Raw genomic sequence first — 14,501 nt, 5'->3', positions numbered from 1 at the left:
TACGCAAACAAAATGACCATGTACACTGCTAAATGAAGCCCTAACCCGACTATATTCAATTTCTATTAACGGTCAAAATCAAAAACAAAAAACAAATATGTGAATTAGCTACACCAGAATCCACAGTTAGTTGCATAAAATGCGAGCTACAAAATAAAAAAGATTAAATTGTCTGATTATATATAATTAAACTGGAAAATGAGAGAGAGAATGAAACAAGTAGTACCACCTATAAAATCCTATCCAAGATTTGAATCCAGGCCTGGTTATGTAAGGACCATAAGCCTTGACACACACAGCCTTATTCAGACATACCTAAGAACTTCTCACTAGAGAGTATCAATGTAATTTATTCAGTCACACGGAAACCACAAGCCTCAGACTGTTTACGATATACATAGCATGCTAAACACCATTTAAAAATATGATTATTAAAAAATACAAGTCAAGATTGCTTTAATATAGAGCAAATGAGACTAGAATGGCATGTACACAGTAACTACTTTATCTTTTTTTGATGCAGTGTTATTCACATGTGAACTTCATCGTTAAGTGTGAATAACCTTTTCACTGGAAATATTTGCTTTTGTCAGTCCATACATTGGGTACCTCACTGTCCAGGCCCAAAGTACTTTATTTTTGTGTGAAAAATTTATTATTATTGTTGTGTATTTCTTAATAACTCAGTGTCACGCCAATCAAAGATGCTCATTATCACACAAGAACTGTTGCAACATTCACACAGGCTAGTGTGTTTTCAGAAACAGGCAGATACACAGTGGTTTAGTGCCATACAATCATTAATGTGTCTACCTTCTAAGGCACCTGCTGCATTGTAACTGCACATCATTTATAATGTAGTTGCTTATTCAGCTCAGTTATCGATGAAATTCTAACCAAAAAAAAAGCCTCTGTCACAGCTCATGCAAAGCAGAAGTGAAAGTAGAAATGAAACAGGGGGCTATTTTGGAAAGATGTATACGGTAATGACACAAGGAGATGGCAGCGCAGGCTTTTACTCAGACTACTCAAAAGAATGAGAGTTTCATCTTTCACGTGTGGCAAGAGAACAGCAGCAGACAGATAAATACAAAAAAGATACAATGTATGACAAACATAAAACTGATGTGAGGTGGAAACTGCCAGAACAAACCAAATGCATCAAATGTTATAATTGGCTTCTTATCAGAATTACTTCTGCACATAAAGCACATAAATGTCACAATTATTACACAAACCAGTTTGCTCAATTTTGTAACAGGAATTATGGCTAACACACTATTTTGAAATTATTATTTTTAATAAATCAATCCACTGTCTGCATACAGGAGTGTCACCGGAATATGACTTGCCATTGCTCATACTAACATCATTTATAGGTTTAGATGGATGCAACACAATCCAAATCCAAATTTCTACGCGCATTTTACAACTAGATGTCTAACAAACCTCGAAAGCCATAATCCCAGAATGATTAATTGTGCTCAAGCAATTTTTTGCACATATAATTATCCTGGTCGGAAATTCACAGCAACAATTGAGTTTATTTACATCCTATTTTACTTTAGTTTCTTCCAGCCTTAAAGATTTCATTCAGTATTATCATATTCCATTATTAACTCATTTTTAATCAGAATAACCTTTAGAGCAATTAAACAAAATACAAGCACTCATTTTTCCCTCAAATTTTGGCCTGCATCCACAAAGTTTGTTTGAGATTACCTACCAAAGCAAAATCAGTATTAAATACCTTTTCATAAAAGCCCAGAAAAAGTGAAAAAGCAAGCCGATCTGTAAAAGAGCACCTTTCACACCGAAGCACAGTTGACAAATAGTTAACTTACGAAAACACGGCACATCTCCTGAACAGAACCTGCTCCAGACAGCGCAGCACTTCATGAAGTGCACTGATATTTCTTACAGCTTATTCAGCTAATTAGATGTGATTGATTAAGTAGCCACTGCTAATCCTTAAATATGGGGAAACAACAACATTTAACACTAGCGTTAATCATAAAAATTCCAAAAAATGATCTCTGAATAAAAACTATTTTTTGTAGCAATGATATAAGGTCTAAAAAAACTTTCACAGAACTTACCAGATGGCCACCAAGTTCTCCAATGGAAAATATACCCTTTCTACCTACTCACCCACACATTCATATACTACATAGCTATGGTGTCATACATGTGCAAAATATTTGGGTGGAAAGAGATTAAATATTATAGAGGACCAAGACTGGTTTGTTTCCCAAAAAGGAACCGGTTTATTGAACAGATTTCACTCATCTTTTGGTGTTCAGCATGGATTCCTGCGGACCGCTGCCAAATATGGCTGTACAATGGAGGTTATACAGGATTAAGAATTAGATATGGTCGTATGCCAAATGAATTAACTTCCACGGCTCCCATGAGATGACAAACTAGGCTTCTATCACAGATGGTCCTCTGCCATAACTTGAGGGGCAGAGTGCAAACATGAATATTGGAGAATAGTGGAAGGGAGCCATTTTCAACTGGCACAGCACTATAACAAAGTATGTAAAACATTAGCTGACAGAGACAGAAGAAAGTCATGGTTTAGCCATCATATCCTGCTTGCGTAAGGTCACGTTAAATTGAGCGAAGGATGTAAAAACATTGCCGGCAAGGATATAATGGACTTCACGTTTTCGGGCTCATCTTCAAATAAGGCGGCTCACTACTTTGGAAATCTTTTTTTTTTTTCCTGTCCATCATATGATAGGAAACCATATCATAGGAATCTTGTGTTATAGAAAAATAAATAAAATCTAGAGGGAAGAGGTCAGGCAACCGGTACTGACCATAAGCTAAATGCTGCACTTAAAGGTCATCAGTTTAAGTGTTTTGGATGCGGTCTTTGTGTTTGTATCCTGCAAATTTTTCGAAACTCCTCCAGAGCGGTAAATTTCATTTCGATGCTTTAGCGTTTGGGGCTGCTCTTGGCGAGGATTTTTATTTATCTGGTTTCCACCTCACTGTTGCGATAATTTATAACGGGTGCTTGAAATTTAAAAAGCCTGTCCATTGTGTCTTCCAGAAATTTATGTGGTAATTTATTCAACACTTTTGAAAAGATGATAACATTAACCATTATCCGTCTGGTTCCATTAAGCAGAACGTAACACTGTTTTATAGCACTGTGTGGAAAACTGCCCAGTCTCACTAGTGAAAAACTGATTAGTCAGAAAATTGTCCAATCGGACTAATCTCACTATTTACCTCAACAAATAAGGTCATAAATAAAACTTCAGCATCTAGTAAACACCATACTTGTGGCTTTATAAAAAATCTTTTCTACACATTAGGGTGATAGATTACTTAATCAATTCATAATTCAACCAGTTTCCCCAAAAATGTAAGCGTTTCATGTTGCTCCTCAGAGTCGGTGGCTGAAATGACAACACACTTTTATTTGAATGGTGTTCTGGCAAGAGTGCATGAAACATAATTAAAGTTGCCACATTCCTCTAAGAATTACATCCTAGGAAAAAAAATAGGTTAATTTTAACATTATTTGTGTCTATACAACATTAACTACTTGAATTGTGCTTATGCAACACTAGGGCTCCACAATGTATCGGAAAAGGTGCGACTTCACTGGGAACAAGGCAGCTAAATTTCAAGACTGTCAAAGTTTAGGTTACAATAAAACAGGTGAGAAGTCTGATAAGTTTTAAACAAAACAGATGCTTTGTTAATTCAAACTAAGTTGGCATCAAATCCAAAACTATATAATTCTGAAAAGGATTACTTATAAATCACTCTTACAGAAGGTTAAAAACTTTCAAAAATATAATTTTAACTAAAATGGAATTTAAAACGGCCAATAGGTTTGGGTTCTGAAGGCAGCCGCACAAACGGCCTGACACACTCAGCCACCTTTATGTCTGGATTGCGTTTCATGAAGTTTCAAGAAGAACACCAAGCTCCCCTGCAAAACTCAGCCATGTTGACGCTATGAAGCTGGTTTCTAATATGTGCACTTCTTGCTGAGATTTGCCGAATCACCCTTCTACAGAGATTCGTACAGGAGAGGCCACGCGCAGCAATCTTCAAGTTACATTTTTGCTTAAGTAACCTTTTTGGAACACTTAAAACAAACTGAATGCAGATGTAGCTACAATGTGCTGCTAATACAATTTCGTTACACAATATGTCAGCTCAGCTGAATGTGAGAGTATAAAAATACACTCACAGCCCTCAAAAGACAGTTTAAAAATGTCTTAAAAGTGACTCAATTTTAAAACTGTACCTTATGATGTAATTGCACTCCATTTAATGAAAAAAGGATTTATTGAAAATCAGATACCTGGTTATGGTTTTCAATGACAGCAAAAGAATAATCTTAAATCTACTGTCTGCTTTTATAGCTGGAGTTCTCAAATAATTGTTGCAGGAAGTGATTGTAAGTTTCCCTTTATTAAACTGTCTCCCATATAAATTACCTAATCAAGAAATCCCTGTGGTTATATAAATTAATAGTCGTTTTTTTCAGTCTGCTTAATTGCATAAACTCTCAATCTATACCACGTAGCTTTTTGAAAATAGATTCACTTTGCTGTTTATAGTCTTTAAAATTTTTTTTTGACTTTTTGTATGCTCAGTCAACTCTGTGTACACTTAATCATCTAGAGAAACATTTTAGTTTATTTTGGCTGTAGCAACAATATGCATCTGCAAACATTACTTCTTTGTCGTGTCTCCTGGACAAGCGGAGTGAATGTTAATATAGCAAGTTAAGTGCATGACTTTAATGGAAAAGAGAGAAGTTTAAAGCCCCCTGCAACTGTCATCACACATTAGGAAGAATTACAAAGGCATGGATCGATTGTTTTGCACTATGACCAGATGTACATCCCAAAAAAATTAGGGAGAGCAAATTAACTGACTATATATATTTCAATTATTAAATTTGATAAACAAGTATTTGTCTAAAGAGAGCTTGTCAAAACAAGCTCTTTTTTAAAAAAATGAACAAATGCTTTAGCCACGATGCAACTGTGTGCGACATAAATATTCCTCATATTTCGTAGTGTTTCTCTAAATTAACTTGTACGCTAAAAATTTGTGGCCTGCAGATGCAGCTTCTTCTGTCTGTGCAATTTATCATCTGTTTTTTTTTTTTTTTAAATCAATATTCAAAAAGGAACCACAACATGTTATAATTAATCTCATTATTGGTTATGTAATATTCATGCCTGATTTTGCAGGGATTTTAAAAATGATATTTCTGAAATGTGAACCTATCTTAATGAAATAAGGCTTTTCTCAAAACAAGCTTTCTGTCGCTATCACACTTTAACAGTCATTATGCAAAGAAGAGTGCTTTTACATCAACAATAAATCCTTCATAAAAGTATAAAGAATGCGTTTATCATCCTGGATGAGAAACATGTTCAGTTTGCTACTTTGAACAAGATTAACAGTCATTCATGCATTTACATTCTCATACATTTTTATGACTGTGCTTTGAAGTGAATTTGATATATCAGTACAAGATGAATGGTGAATATAAACCTCTGGCATATGCTCTTCTGAATTCAAAGCATCTTTCTGTAGATGCGCCTTTTCGCTTCCTGACAATACTGCAAGCACTCCGATTTAAAGATAACTGTCCACAAAATGACCAATTCCGATTCCCACTGTAGCCATGCTGGAAAATTAAGATTAAACTAGGAAAGCCATCACACCAAGACAATCTGACAACCCCAAAACGTAAGGAGCCATACTTGGTTCTGATTCTTGTTCATCCCTCGCTAAGTTATAGAACTTAGAAGATTTTTTCAGCTGCTGTTTCACCAGGCTATCAGTCCGGTTGTATACTGTATTTCACCTGAGACCTATCGTACTGTTCTGTCCCCTTGTCCATTTAATGTACTGAAATCCCATTGCTAATGCTAGTGTGTATCAATAACAGTCACTTAATGGTTATACTTAATAGTAATTCCTGGTCTTTCAAGTGTGCAACACATAACATTGTGGAGTGCTTTAGTTAAGGGAAATGGATTCACGGTCACTGCCTGCAGGTGATCAGAACACAAAAAAGTTTTGGACCGACGAGATAGACATTATGCCTCCCTCCTAATAGTGTGGCAGGTCATGGAGGGTATAATCAAAGAAGCGTTTTAGGAGATGAATTCATCTATGCACACAGTCAGGCTGGCACTGTTGACCCATGTTGACTCAAGAATAAAAATGGATGGATTATTTACGAGTGCCGCCATTTTGTCCCTTATTCGGAATGACCATGAACTTCAGTCATGTGGTCACAAAGCTGTTCTGCTGCAGCAATGATGGATTGTTCGGAGTCCATGTTCAGAACAAATTACAATTCGTATTAAATGCATCAATCTGCCCTTCAGATTTGTTGTTTTCACAGACGCTTTCAAAAAGGATACTTTGGTACTGAAAGTAACAAATGTTTCAAGAATGACCCTAAGGCACGAAACCAGCTCATTTTTAACTCGATATGGATTGTAGTTATGGTACTCAACCTTAATCACGAGCTAAACTGTGTGGTATATTTGCTTTTTGGTGTGAGCAAGTGAGAGAAAATTAAACGTAAAAAAATAGTTAGGATGAGGGAAAAAAAATCTGTTGTCAGCTAAGTCTTTGCAAAGACACAGAAGAACAGAGGGCCCTTGTCTGTTGGAGCTAAACAGAGCCTGTAATTTACACACTACTGGCCATGAGAGGTTATGCTGGCCTGTTTCAACTCCATCGTGGAAGAAAAACTTTTGTCCTGAAACGTCTTGCTTGCATGGAGTTGACTGCTTGTGGCTCATATGATTAATGACTTATGGCCTCATTGTGTAGAAGCTGCTAATTAGCTGCAGACTGATTAAAGACATGGCATGCAAACTTCTGCAGATAACCTGAACTTTTTCCCCAGCTCAGACTTGGCATGTGGAAGTTTTTGCTGCCAAACGTGTAAGAAACAGGCCAACTGTGAGTAAGATTAATGTAGCCTCAAACAGCAGTATACAGGATCAAATTTAATACTCTTTAGCGTATGACATACTGCCATTGCTTCTCTGTTCATATTTTTTATTTCATAGCAACATCCAAATTCCCTTGTACTTGTATAAAATTACACTTGGCATATACGTGTAACCCATTCAGAGTATTGGCGAGCACATTTCCCGTAATCCTTTGTTTAATTGTTATTGATTTAACACATTCCTACTTTAAATATATTAACAGAGGCCAGTAGCAATTAGCTTGCAAAATACATCAAGTGGTATAATGCCACATTTAAACATTTTTGATTTATCAAAGTGGTTGATTTCACAGAACTCAAAATATAAATCCATCTGCAAGGCCCAAAGAGGCATTAAATGACAGATCATGCCAGCATGCTGACTAGATGAATCACTGGATTCAAAAGACAGTCACTGTGTTTTTCCTGAATAAATCATTTTAATAACTCAAACTGATGGAGCAAATAATGAATGACTAGCAAAGTCAGTCCCAGGACATCAGACTTTTCACAAAGCCATGAAAGGTACATTAACTGAGTTAGAGTGCTCTACTACTTAATTATTAACACACTGAATAATTTGCCATTTAAGCATATAAATAGTAAAAATAATAAGGACTTGCATGACAGTATTAATGCCAATCCAACTACCACCACCACCACCAATGAACAAAAGTAAACTGGATGAGTCAAAACTTGGATACTTAAGAAATTAATCTGAAAATAATACATCATCATCATTATTATGGCACTTCATTATTCCCTCATTGGGAAATTCTCTTTTTACCTTCCCCATCTTGTTCTCCATGGAAGTGGTTAGCACCCGAAGTCAACATATGTTGCAACTGGACAAACACTTGACAATTTCAAATTCAAATATGTTGCTGAAGCTAAATAAGCCCAGACACATTCCACACATAAGGAATGTCATTGCTGTAATTAGTGTCATACCTTTTATACAAGGAGGGCATAGGTACTCTGTTTCAAAAAGTCTCGAAGTGTGAGACACATGAGGTGGACAGCATGTCATGTAAAATTGTCGTAAGGACATTTCCCAGTCTTTATTAAAGACTAAATACAGGCACACATACTATGCTATTGATGGCAAAACCACACCGTAAGGTATACTAAAGTGGTTAGTAACCTGATCTGTTAACCAAAGAAATTCATTTTAGTGCAGGAAGCATGCAGATCTAATACATTTAATGACAAAATAAGGTAAGATCATTTACCTAGAGTCTGCACTGGCTAACACCCACAGACAGTGCAGCTAATATATTAAGACATTCAGTCTGGGAGGTGTGCTGACTGTTGGGTTACTCTTGGCCTGTGATTTGGTGTGAGCTGTCCTGGAGAGCAGGTCTTAACAGCAACCAGAGAGATCATAACTCTTTAACAATTTATGTATAAAAAAACAATCCTGACACTTTTACTCGGTTTCAAATTATTTATCACGGTTTGTAGTGTGTTTTTCATTGTGCAATATTCATGCACTTCTGCGGAGAAGGCAATTCACTGGCAGTGAGGGCATCAGTAGTTGAGCAGTACTGGGCACTAGACCATCACTTGGGACCTCTTCAGCTCACAGCTACATGTTGGACATGGCCAAACACAGAGATATGAAACACCACTAATTTCCGTGCGTTTGGAAACTAATCCCAACTGGCGAGCTTAGACCAAAGGCTCAGAGTTTTATCAAATCGAAGTCTCAGCGTGGAAGCTAAAGACAACAGTATCGTTCATCATAAGGCTCAAGCTGCAAAGCATTCCTCTTCACAGAACACCACACTTCCTTAGCCCTTCAACACACAGGAAAAAAACAGTCTGGCTGGGCTGATGGATCGTCATCAACCATTGGAAAGACACGGTTGCAGTAACTCAAGTCCAAGCTCCTTGAGAATTTGTATTGAAAAATGGTTTCACCTATTGTGTGGCCATTCCCTATGCAATTACAAATCTCCTGAAGAACACAACCTCCATCAAGGCAACCACAGATCACAGCATATCACTGACGTCACTAGTGTTGCATGAGGTATGGTTTCTAAGACACTTTAATACTGTGCATTGTGGTTGAGTTCTTCCCTCTGTACTTACTCTCAAATAGGTTTTAAAGTGGTTCTAGGCATGGAATACCTTTATTCCAGGAATACATTTGTTCAACATCAAACCCATTGGCTTTCCATTACAGCCGTGAAGCCATTTTCACAGCTTTAGAATGTCACTTAATGTGGGCTTTCTACGCAAGAAACTTCCGAAGATGAAGCGTTAAGTATATAACTTTAAAATAAATTGTTCAACCACATAATAGCACCCATCTGTTTTCAATATCTGCTTATCCAATCATGGCTGTAGTGATTTGGAACCACTCCCAGAAACATATTGATTACATTGTTTCGATAGATTGACATTTGTCAAATAATCAACTGAAACACTGGCATTTAATGTTGCGTATTTGGATTGATTCGGCAGTTAGCAACAGAATGATGATTATTTAAAATCCACAATCCCAACCTGCGGATAAACAGAGGTGAAAGGGTATTACAATACAATTATATATGCATTCAAGCATGGGGTGGAGCGATGTACGACTGCCAAAGGGCCAATAAGGCCTGATGGGCCACAATCTTCTGATCCATTGTGAAATTTCCACTGCTCTTAGGCGATATTTCATAATTTTTAAATGTATTCAATTCTTCTATACACAAATATATACCCACGCATGAATGGATGACTATGAAATGTCAATCCTCTAAGAATTCAATGGCACATACAAATACGTTGCAGTTGTGTTTGGGCAAAACTTTTGCACCCTGAAGTACATTATACATTAAAGGTGCCCTATTCAGAAAGCATATACATACTATAGTAAACACATTCAAGAATACTCCAATTTCTACTGTATATGATCAAAAGAGTGTTTATACATACACACACACACACACACACACACACATATACATACATATACACATACATATACATACATATACACACAGATTCATAATAATATCTTTGTGGGGACTCAATTCTTTTTTTATGGGGAAAACTAATTCCAACATGACGACCATAACCCCTAAGCAGCCCTAACTTTAACCATACGTAACCAAACTAAATATGAGACTTTTGGCATTTTTAGTTTTTTGATGTAATAAAAACAAAATCCACGCACACACACACACACACACACACACACACACACACACACACACACACACACACACACACACACACACACACACACACACAATAACGTTGACTTTCTTGTAAAAATAATGTCTGTCAAGGTCTGAAAAGGGCCAAAGGGCTGTGTAGCCGTTGATTGGACTACTTGTTCAAAAATATCCCACAAATGCTTGACGTGTATCTGGCTGTCCGTATGATGCAACAGAAAATAGCATTCATCAGACCAGGCAACCTTTTTCCATTGCCCTAAGGTCCACTTATGACACTCACATGCCCATTACAGGCGCTTTTGACAGTAGACAGGGTTAGCATGAGCACAGTCCCATACACAGCAGGGCTCGATGTCCTGCATGTTGTGACACAGTACTTCCATACCCATCATTAAAATGAACTGGCATTTGTGCCATCATAGTCCTTCTGTTGGTTCATACCAGATGGGATAGTCTTCATTCACATCTCACAATTCTTGGACACCCAACACCTTGTTGGCAGTTTATGGATGTTCCCTCCTCAGACTCCTCTCAGTAGGTACTCGCCACAGCTGGCCATGAGCAACACACAAGCTTAGCCGTTCCGGAGAAGCCCTGATGCAATCTTCTGGCCATAATGGTTTGGCCCTTGTCAGAGTCACTCAGATCTTCATCCCTGCCCACTTCATCTGCATTCAACATGTCAACTAAGAATACAGATTGTTCTATTCTAATATATGCCAAACCTTAACATGCACTATTTTTATGAGATAGTCTACATTACTCACTTCATGTCAGGGTTCTCATAATGTTTTGGCTCTCTCTCTCTCTCTCTCTCTCTCTCTCTCTCTCTCTCTCTCTCTCTCTCTCTCTCTCACACACACACAAGTTGGTCTACCTATCTAAATGGGGACCATCCATTCATTTTTATGGGAAAAACCTTAATCCCAATCACGACACCATTAACCACTACCCAGCCCTAACCTTAACCATAAGTAACCAACCAAAATACAAGACTTTCGGCACTTTTACTTTTTTTGATTGCATTCACAGATTTTTATAAAATTGAGTTTATCCAAATGGGGACCTGAAGAAGTGTCCCCAAAAGTAAGGAAGTTTCAGGTTTTACCACACTTTGGGGACATTTTGGTCCCCAAATGTGATCTATGCTAACCCACCCACCCACCCACACACACACACACACACACACACACACACACACACACACACACACACACACACACACACAGTACCAATTAAAACTCCAATCATACCTAGCCATTGAAAGATTTATTTCTACTATTCTCTACATTTTAGAATACAGCTAAATCCGCTTATAGTGATCATGTCTGTCTCTGATCGCTATAAGTGGATGATCATAACCTTTTTTTATGTCTCAGGCAGATTACCATGTAATTCGAAACTATTTTTATTACATGAATAAAACAGAAATATAACTGATAGCGTCACTATTTGCAGAATTTTATTAGGTCTATCAAAATACAGTACAGCTACTTCAAACACTTTTCAAATTATAGTATTGTACAAATTAAATAACTGAATTATGTATAATTGGAATACGCTACAATACTGTAGCACGAATTTCAGCGAGTTGCTGCTTCAAATCCCTGGATTGGCAGAGTGGTCCCGCCAGTGGGCCATTGAGCAGGGTCTTCAACCCCAGTTGCTCCAGGGACTGGCTGACCCTACTCTCTCCTCTATGCCAGTTTCATGAGGAGATCTCCTGGGATGCTTTTCCAGCCATCCTGAAGGAGGTCCCATGTATATGGCTGCTTTACCCTCACCCTCTGGCTAAACTCCTCCAAAACCATTTCTGCTCTGTTTAAATCAGACAGCCTGGTCATATGATGCAACACACATACATTCCTTCGTAGTCGGCTTGGGGTGTCCAAACTTTTGACTGGTACTGTGTATGTGTGCATATTGATCTAAAACTTTACTTTTCTTGATATTCATCTAATATGGTCTATAAACAGAGTTTTCGCAGCGAAATGCTCCACAGTGCCATTACTATCCCAGTAACGTATTATGGGTCACATATTTTAATAATACCAATACTGCAATATTAATGAATCCTGAAAGTCCTTAACCGCGGCCTCTGCATCATAAGTTAAACAACACTTCAAGTTAATCACACCCATCACAGTGTCCATAAGTCAGCAAAAATGACCAATCACGGAGGTGGCAGAGTAGCTCTCCATCTATAAACTGTGCTGAGGCACAAATCAAGAGGGTGGATGAAATCCGTGCTAGGTGGTTGAAAAATAAAAGCTTGGAAAGTTCATAACCTAATTTCTCTTGAATGAAAAATGAGACGCCGTTCCCGAGTGTTTGTGTGGTGCAGTCAGCGAGGCCAGAGCAGACTGTTAGTTATTTGGGCGAGAAGAAGAGAGGCGACACCGGCCCTCGGAGGTGTCCAGTGGTGAGGCAGACGTCCTCCCAGCCCTGGGGAGGGCCTTTCTGTAGCGGACATGTGACCCGGCGAGATGCGTCTCCGCCGCTGCCGTCTTCTCGCGTGCTTTATCACCAGCCCCCTATAATTAGGTTTGTTAACATACTGCCGTGTTCGCGGCCGTGCTGACTGGGAACTTAATCAAGTTACTATCGAGTTCCTGTGCGCCTTGCCCGAGGTGACGGTTTTAGTTGTAGAGTTATAGCTGTGACCTATGTGAGGGGAAATTAGCAGTGGACACAAGTTTGTACTTTTTCTTCCGTGTGAAAATATTTAGCAAAACAGTGACAATGATGGAAAATTGGAGGAAACAAAATGTTCCACATTGGTATAAAACATGAAAAATGCAGCAGGAACCGTGCGCAGTACAACATGCTTTATGCTGGCTGGCAGTCCATTAAGCATGATGGACATTTCACTTACCTAAGTCAAATATAACAGTCTAGTATTCATTAATATAAGGAGGGGGTTGCAGAATCAAACCTACCATCTGGTTAAAATGACAGAATAATCTACAACTCATGATTAGGTCTAAGGAGTGGAATTTCTCTTTAATCTTTTTCAGTGCTCGAAATTTCCATCTGCACAGTACGGCACGTCGTTTTTCTTCAAGACAAATGTGCTGTTTTTCATGTTCCAAAATTAGATCAGAAGAAAACGATTAATCATGTCATCGCTTGGGAAAGGAAACAAAGATCATATTTTTTTTCCCCTCTCTTTCTCCGCCTCGCCCTCTCGCTCACTCGCTTTTCCTCGCCGTCTTTTTCTCCTCTGGCCTGCCTGTGCGGTTGTTCCATCTTTGTCTCCCTGTTTTCCGTTTCGGTCCGACTTCAAAAGATAGGGATACGTGAGCCACGGCGATAAATATGAGATGAAGACGTGTCTTCAATTAGCATAGCCGTTATTCTTCAGCACTCTTCCCCCCGGCACCCAGCAGCAGATGGTGACCTGTTTGTGTGTGGGTGTGATGCCACGACCAAAATCTAAACTTGGGGGGGGAAACTCAAGTCACCAGCCTGCAAATAAGTGAGACCGCACAACTGTCAGGTGCCAGCCTCCTTCGACAGTTGTAGCCCATTACAAGAACATTGATGTGTTCGCCGTGTGACAAAAAGGAAGCAGGTCCGTTTCTACAGAGGGCCTGTCTGTCAGCCGGCTCGCGAGTCATAACAAATCACTGGCACTCAGCTGAGGCTGAACATTCGGAGCGTCAGGAGGAAGATAAATGACCTGCAGGCCTTTGAAGTGCTTTGGCAGTTCAGATGGGTCTGCAGTGCTGACAGAGAAATATACACAACAGCGTAACCAATAATGAGAACATTAAACATTCCAGCCCTCTGACAGGCTGACAAAAAAGCCTAGCCTGACATCAATCATTTTCAGAGACATAACCTTGACAATTAGTCCCCTCTCTGATACTCCCAGTAACCTCTGTGCTTTGACAATCCATTGGGATCCCATTTCGGGACTTAGGGAGAAACAGCTGGCCAAAAAAATATTTGACTTTTCCTATTTGCATGCTTAACTGAGAAAGAAAGACCAGAACCAAAGCCAGCACCAACTGTGATATCATGCGTCTCATTAATAATGTGGGCTAGACCCGGGAATAGTTAATGCCAGGGTAGTCAGGGGTGTGCTTTAAATCTCTAAATGCTTCCCATCACATTTCCACAGTCATTTACTCATATTTGTCTTGAAATCTTTGTACGGCGGAAAACCCGTCTTCAGGATGAAAAACGAGACAAACGCACAGCCTCTCGTTCATAGGGGAACACGTGGATGTCTGAGCTCAGAATCCAGGACCATACTTTGCATATGTCTTACGGCTTGGCTGCCTCGAATTTGTGCATTAATGATGCCCTTCAGGCATGTT

This window comes from Brienomyrus brachyistius, chromosome 20 (genome assembly GCF_023856365.1).
Source record: "Brienomyrus brachyistius isolate T26 chromosome 20, BBRACH_0.4, whole genome shotgun sequence".
Classification (NCBI taxonomy): Eukaryota; Metazoa; Chordata; class Actinopteri; order Osteoglossiformes; family Mormyridae; genus Brienomyrus; species Brienomyrus brachyistius.
Note: the sequence above shows the minus strand (reverse complement) of the source record.